Source organism: Urtica dioica, chromosome 1 (assembly GCF_054948205.1).
Source record: "Urtica dioica subsp. dioica isolate 48M chromosome 1, U.dioica_male_clone48M_v1_H2, whole genome shotgun sequence".
Lineage (NCBI taxonomy): Eukaryota > Viridiplantae > Streptophyta > Magnoliopsida > Rosales > Urticaceae > Urtica > Urtica dioica.
The window spans coordinates 27,453,541-27,461,873 of record NC_142756.1 but is presented as its reverse complement, the minus strand read 5'-3'; positions in this window follow the sequence as shown (position 1 = coordinate 27,461,873).

The window sequence follows — 8,333 nt, the reverse complement described above, 5'->3', positions numbered from 1 at the left end:
GCCGAGGAAAGAAAAGAGAGACGTGCTGCGAGGGGAGACGAACGTTGCCAACCTTCCAAAGGCTCATCAACGTTCAAGCATCAAAAGGGTTAGTAACTTTTAAAGCTCATATTAGTTTTTATTTACATGCATATGCTCTTGTCTAGGTTAGTAAAAACTAGTTTTACTTAAAAAGAAAATTTTTAAATTTCCGCCGCTTTGCGAAGCGTTTAATCTTTTTCTTAAACCCTAGATCGATTCCAACAAATGGTATCAGAGCTATGGTCAAAGGAATGCATGTGCATGTTTTTTAAATTATGAGCTTGAAAATCGTTTTCGAAAGTTTACTAATTTTGTGACAAGTTAGAATTGTAATCTTAGATTTTTTTTAATTTATTGCTCTTGTCTTTAAATTAAAAAGCATGTTGATTTTCTATGAGTTTGGGATGATGTTAAAACACATTAGAATCAGTTCTAAAAGTTTTTAATTTTTTATATTGAAAAACGTGTTTTAAAGGTTTGAGAATTTTCGAGTAAATTTTGTGACTAGTTTTATTTTCTTACTAGTTCCGTTTATTTACTTGAATCGTTTTATGCATGTTGTTATTTCTTTTATTCTATGTTGTTACCCTGCTAATAAAACACAAATAAAAGCTTTAAACAACCTCATAAAACGTTCCGTTACACTCGATTCTTTTTCGCACCTAAAAGGACAAAGCTTTAATTTATTTCTTTTTCTTCGAGCTGGAATGTAAACCCGCATTAAAAGCGGCATAACTCTCTGCTCAGAAATCGAAATTTAATGATTCTTGAATCAAATTAAAGCTCTGTCTGTCCTCTGTCCAATGCCACCGGTTTCGGCTCAAAAGGACATCGGAGCCGCCAGTTATGGCGATTTTACTCCGAGGTGCGCGGCTGTCTGAAACTCCAGTTTTTTTAGAAATCCGGATTTTCAAACCCCACTACCATGAGTTATAGAACTCTAATGAGAAAACTTTCTTGAGCAAAAATGTTTTTCATATGATTATAAACATGATGTGTAAAGATTAAAAGTTTTGTTTTTTGAAAGATTAATTGAAATTGAATTTTTACAAAACTAGTTTGAATTTTGAAAAACCGTTTTCACTTTCAAACTTGAAAATATTTTGTCATCCAAATCAAATAAATTTTCAAAATGTTTTCAAAACTATATCTATATCACATATGTTCAAAATCTATATGCTCTTGAAATTTTGAGTGGGAGGTCTCTTTGTAGACAAAACCGAAAAATAAAAAGATGTGTAATCTCAAACTTTCAAGTGTTCGAGTGAGTTGAAGTTCACACTTCCCTCACGCACTTTCCCGAAATAGAAAATAGGAAAAGATCGAGTATGTCCCTTGTGCCTTTATGCACTAATACTGCTCTGAACATGTCGATCTAGGATTCTCTTCTAGTTGTCCGCTCCGTCGCTCTCTAACTAGGAAATCTGTTTCCGAACTTAAAAGAGTCGATGAACCAACTCCAAAAACTAAGTGGGAGGGTTATACTCGTTGTTTGTAACCCGCGATCCCCAACACTAGTGAAAGATGCAATAACGTGGGACTAAGAGCCGCTCTTGCGACCCTCACTTAAATGTGAGTACTCCAAGGCGTTATTGCTTCGATCATTGCTCAATGAGCTACGTCCGAGAGTGATGCAATGATGGCAAGGCCTCCCCTTGGGGGATTGTTTTTCAAAGCTGATCTTTTGGACTAAGTGGTTGGTTGCACACTTAGGCTCAATCCCTAGTATCCTTCCTTAAGGCTCTGCGAAAGGATATGAGTGATCAAACCAATTTACAAGGTGGCTAGTCGAAATGATGTACTGACATCTTGGCTTAGCATTAATGATGTGTCATTTACTTATAAAAGGAGATTTTTTGCGGCCTTCTCTTGAGGGAGTAAATTATCGTTTGGTTTATAACACCTTTGGGTTTTACAAAAGTCTTAATAAAACTTAAATCCTAAACCAAAGACTAATCATAAACTTGTTTCAACTGTTATAGGCAATATGTCTCTCAACCCTCTCTCAACAATTCTTTCCTCGAATAAACTCGAAGGCGACAATTACGTCGACTGGAAACGTAACCTCGACATAGTCCTTACTGTCGACAAGCACAAATGGGTTCTCACCACCCCCTGTCCTCAAACGAATGATGATTCGACGCAAGAGGAGAAAGACGTCCTGGCGGCCTGGCTTCGATCCGATGAGATTGCGAGATGCTATATTTTGGCATCGATGAACAATGTGTTGCAACAACAACATCGTGATTTCGAAACTGCCACCGATATGCTCTACAATCTCCATGAGATGTTTGGAGGGCAAGGACGTCAAGCTAGGCAACAAGCGGTCCGACAATTCATGAACTGTCGTATGAAGGCTGGAACTCCCGTTAGAGATCATATGATGCTGATCATTAGCTATCTCAACGAGATGGAGATTCTTGGATCTGAGATTGATGGGGAGACCAAAATAGATATGATCTTGGAAACTCTCCCCGAAACCTTTGATACCTTCAAATTGAACTATTCCATGAACAAGCTGGAGTACACTGTTACCGAGCTCATGAAGGAACTTCAAACCGCTGAGGCACTCACTAAGAAAAAGAGGGCTCAAGGAGAAGTACATGCTACTGCCTCCACCTCTGGATCTAAGAAGAGACCTCGCAACGCCGAGAAAAAGAACCAACCTAAGGTTCAAACGAAGAAGAAGGCGCCAAAGGCTCCGAAGGTGGACAAGTCTAAAGACAAGTGCCACCACTGCAACGAGCCTGGTCACTGGCGTAGGAACTGTCCCGCCTACCTCAAAACCAAAGCTAAAGGTATTGTACTTGTTACTGAAGCCTGTTTAGTAGCTGATAATGTATCATCGTGGATTATTGACTCCGCTGCTACTAACCATATTTGCTGCTCCTTGACTGGTTTTAGGAAAAGCAAAAGCTTAGAGGATGGAGACTTCTGCTTCAAGTGGGGTGATGAGAGCGTGGTGTCTGCGAAGGCTGTGGGATCCGTGACGCTATCTTTTGAAGATCGAACTTTAAATTTGAATAATGTTTATTATGTTCCTTCCTTTGGGAAAAACCTAGTATATGTTGCTCAACTTTTCGAGCAAGATTATTATTTAAAGTTTATAAAGAATGGAATTCGTATTTCTTTTTCTAATTCTTTCGTCACTGATGCATGTATGAAGAATGGTCTTTTTTACATCTATCCCACTCAACCTTCTCTCTTAGACACCGAAATAGATAACGATCTAATTAGGGAGCCAAAGAGGATCAAACTTTCTGAATCCTCCGATCTAACAAAATCAACATACCTCTGGCACTTAAGACTTGGTCATATCAGTCTAGATAGGATTAAGAGACTTGTGAGGGATGGTCCACTCCAAGCCTCTGCAATAGGTTCACTACCTACTTGTGAATCCTGCATAGAAGGAAAAATGACTAAGCGACCTTTCTCCGATAAGGGTCGAAGAGCCACTGAGTTGCTGGAACTAATACATTCTGATGTATGTGGTCCACTCAACCAACAGGCACGTGGAGGATACGAATACTTCGTTACCTTCACTGATGATTACTCAAGATATGGGTTTGTCTATTTGCTTAAACACAAATCCGAGACCTTTAACGTATTTAAGGTCTTTAGGGCTTTAGTGGAAAAGCAAACTGGCAAAGTGATCAAAACCCTTCGATCTGATCGAGGTGGTGAGTATATGTCTGGAGAGTTCGATGACTTTCTTAAAGAAGAAGGTATCGCTTCTCAGCTTACCGCGCCTGGCACACCTCAACAAAACGGAGTGTCAGAGAGAAGAAACCGAACTCTTATGGAGATGGTTAGATCAATGATGAGTTACTCATCACTCCCGCTTTCCTTTTGGGGATATGCCCTCGAAACAGCCGCTTATATTCTGAACCAAGTTCCGTCCAAAACGGTTCCTGGTACTCCTTATGAACGATGGACTGGCCGTAAAGTGAATCTTGGCCGCATCCGAATTTGGGGTTGCCCTGCACACGTGCTAAGGCAAAAGACTAGCAAGTTGGCTAGTAGGTCAGAATTGTGCCTGTTTGTAGGATATCCGAAGGAAACCAAAGGTTTTACTTTCTATAGTCCCGAGGACGATAAGACTTTCGTTAGCACGAATGCTCGTTTCCTCGAGGAGGACTTTATGAAGGATGCGAAACCTAGAAGCAAAATTGTGCTTGAAGAAAAGTTGGGTGAGGAAGCTTCTACCTCATCTGTAAGAACTGTTCTTACCCCAACTGAAACACAACCTAACTCATCAGAATCTCGTCAAGTAGTACTTCGACGTAGTGGGAGGGCTACTCAAAAGCCTGACAGGTACATGTCTTATGGAGACTCTCTTGTAGCCGTCTCTGACATGGATGATCCTGTTTCCTATAGCCAAGCAATGGCTTGTTCTGAATCAAACCTTTGGCTTGACGCCATGAAAGTTGAGATGCACTCGATGTATGTCAACAAAGTCTGGAAACTTGTAGACCTTCCTGAAGGGATTAAACCCGTAGGGTGTAAGTGGATATACAAGAAGAAAAGGGGTCCTGATGGGAACGTTGAGACGTTCAAAGCACGACTTGTGGCGAAGGGTTATACCCAACAAGAAGGGATTGACTATGAAGAAACCTTCTCGCCAGTCGCGATGCTTAAATCCATCCGCATACTCCTATCCATAGCTGCAGCTCTCGACTATGAGATCTGGCAAATGGATGTCAAGACAGCTTTTCTGAATGGCAATCTTGACGAGCGCATTTACATGGCTCAACCAGACGGTTTCGTGGATAAAGGTCAAGAGACCAAGGTTTGTGAGTTGCTTAAATCCATTTATGGACTAAAGCAAGCATCTAGGTCATGGAACATTAGATTCGATGAAACTGTAAAGAGCTTCGGCTTTGAACAGTCAATAGATGAGCCTTGTGTTTACAAGTTAATACACGAAGGCAAAGTTGTGTTTCTGGTACTATATGTCGATGATATACTACTCATTGGTAATGACGTGGGTAAGTTATCTGAGGTTAAGGTCTGGCTAGCAAAGCAATTCGATATGAAGGATCTAGGAGAAGCCGCGTACATTCTGGGAATCCAAATCTTTCGAGATAGGAAAAACCGGACCCTGTCGCTCTCTCAAGCATCTTATATTGATAAGGTGATGGATCGCTTCTCGATGCAAGACTGCAAGAGGGGTCAAACACCCTTTAGGCATGGAGTTTCACTCTCTAAGGACCAGTCTCCCAAGACTGCACAAGAGATTGAAGACATGAGGAAAATTCCTTACGCCTCTGCCGTAGGAAGCCTCATGTATGCTATGCTTTGCACCCGACCTGATATATGTTTCGCCGTTGGCGTAGTTAGTCGTTTCCAATCCAACCCTGGACCCGAGCACTGGATAGCTGTTAAGCATGTTCTTAAGTATCTTCGAAGAACTAGGAACTTGATGCTTACATACTCAGGTACTGACCTGACTATGACGGGATATACCGACTCCGATTTTCAAGCGGATAAGGATTCCAGGAAATCCACTTCGGGATCTGTGTTCATCCTTAATGGTGGAGCTGTTGTGTGGAGAAGTATTAAGCAATCTTGCATTGCTGACTCCACAATGGAAGCAGAATATGTGGCTGCTTGTGAAGCATCCAAAGAGGCTGTATGGCTTAGAAAGTTCCTTAAGTATTTGGAAGTTGTTCCAAACGTCGACGAGCCCATGACCCTTTATTGTGATAATAGTGGGGCTGTCGCTAACTCAAAGGAACCTAGAAGCCATAAGCGCTCTAAGCATATTGAGAGGAAATACCATTTGATTCGAGAGATCGTGCAGCGCGGAGACGTGGAAGTGAAGAAGATCTCAACGGTGGACAACCTCGCAGATCCATTCACCAAGGCCCTAGCGAACAAGGTCTTCGACCAACATCGTGAGGGATTAGGCATGAAGGACTACACACACCTTCTTTGAGTCAAGTGGGAGTTTGTTGTCAATAGTGCCCACAAGAAGAGTTGTAGTCTTTATTTTGAACATTTCATGTAATAAAGTCTCATGAAGACTCTTGCTTGTAATTGCCTATTCATTCATTAATAAAGTTGAAACGTTCATTCAATCTTCCTTGTCTGAAGCTTTATGATAAAACCATAGTCTTTTAGTCCATAAACAAACTTAACAACTTACGAAGAGACAAATGTAGATTTGCATGAACAAACTCTTCGTAGTTTGCTTAAAACGATATATTCGCAATCTTAGGGTCAAAGGACTATTGACCTCAGTATGATTGTTAGAAGAATCTATGATGTCTGGTTATGAGGCATTGAGAGTTAGGAACTCTATAGTTCTTCTAGGTATCTTCCGAAGGTACTGAATTGACCAGTGCACTTCTAGAGACAAGATAAGAACAAACCATTTAACCTCTTATGTCTCGAAGTCACTATGTATGAATTGCATCATGCTTACCTTAATCCTGAAATGAGACATGCCATTTCACACCTTAGTATTCTCATTTGAGAAAGTCAAAGTTCGGACTCACTATGTGATTCCGAACAAGGCCTATTGGTGAAGTACTAAGTTGTGAGTCTGTCATGAGTAACTTTGTGAAGTTCTCATAGATATGGAATTCATGTACAAGATTGCTGAAATGCAATGTATGTCACCTCATGCTTTGTTCCTTGGAGTGTGAATAAATAAACTGGCCAGTGTCCAAATTGAGTCTTGACTCTTTTGGATGAAACAATGTGACTTGTTAGCTCCTCGTCAATACATTGTTTCTAACTTATTCACAAGCGACAAAGGAGTTGAGGAAATAACAGCTAGAAGGGTAAAATGGTAATTTAGTAAATCCCGACTAGCTGATGACATTCATGAAGGGTAAACATAGATAATATTCAGTGGATCCGCTCATCATAATTAGGTCGAATTCTTGAGTAGAAAATAAATTCATTTGAACCGAGAGATTTTCAGTGTCAGCTCTTTAGTGGAGTCAGTTGGCATTAAGCTAAACTTGGAAAAGGTTTGTGAACTTTTGAGTCCAAGTGTTTAGCTAAAGCTTTGTTCATTTGGGTCCATGAGGTCACTGTCACGAATCACATCGATAGGAATAGTTAAACTGGAAGCTAAGCCAAAACAAGAACGAAAATAGTTAAAAGGGTATTTTTGTCTTTTGAGACATAAGGATGAAATGGATGTCAATAAATTTTGACAAGTTCATTTGATGACTTAATGTCACTCGGCCATAATATGATTAATTGGGCCTTGTGAATTAATTTCATTTCATAAGAATTTTATTGAAAACTCTTAATGGGCCTTTTTCATGTTCACATGAATAAATGAAGAAGCTTCTAGAAGCTCCTTCTAGAAGTGAAATGGGCGCCCATAATACCCAAGGAAAGAGAGTTTATTTTGTGCATAAATGTATTTAGATACTTGCCAAAAGAAAAAGAGGAAACAAATTTCCCACACATGCAATGGGAAATTCGGCCAAGTGAGAAAAGGGAAAGCCAAGGAACAAAAAAGGAAACAAATCCTTGCCTCTAGGAGGCAGCCTTGGGCGCCCAACAAGGAATGGGAAATGAAGGATTTTTGCTCATGAATATGTGATATTCTATAGAAGAGGAAACTACCTTATTGAAGGTGAGACCTCTCCTATAAATAGGAGCCCCATTTCCTCACAATTCATTCATCCAAGTTTAAGAGATTTGAGAGACTCTCTCTCTAGAACTTGGCCGAAGTCCTCTTCTCTCTCTCTCTAGTTTATTTTCGGTTTTCTCTTGTCTTGGCACCTAGGTCCTCACTCGACCTAGTCTTTAGCTCTGCGACTTCGAGACTCGTTCTCAAGTCGTAGTGTTTAAAAGTGCCCACTCACTAATTCCTTCTTTTCGAGTGATTTAGTGATAGAAACTTTCGTGGTTGCTCGAGGTGCCGAGGAAAGAAAAGAGAGACGTGCTGCGAGGGGAGACGAACGTTGCCAACCTTCCAAAGGCTCATCAACGTTCAAGCATCAAAAGGGTTAGTAACTTTTAAAGCTCATATTAGTTTTTATTTACATGCATATGCTCTTGTCTAGGTTAGTAAAAACTAGTTTTACTTAAAAAGAAAATTTTTAAATTTCCGCCGCTTTGCGAAGCGTTTAATCTTTTTCTTAAACCCTAGATCGATTCCAACAGCATGCCTGCTCGGCCAAGGCTCGGTCGGCCAGTCCCGGGGCAGCAGACCCATTGTTGCCCGCTCGGCCGTTTATCAGTTGGCCAAGGCCCGTCCGACCTTCTCCCATCCGTCCTTCAGCTTGGCCGCCCATCATCTCGGTCGGCCATTGGCGCAATCGGCCATTGGTCCGGCCATCCAC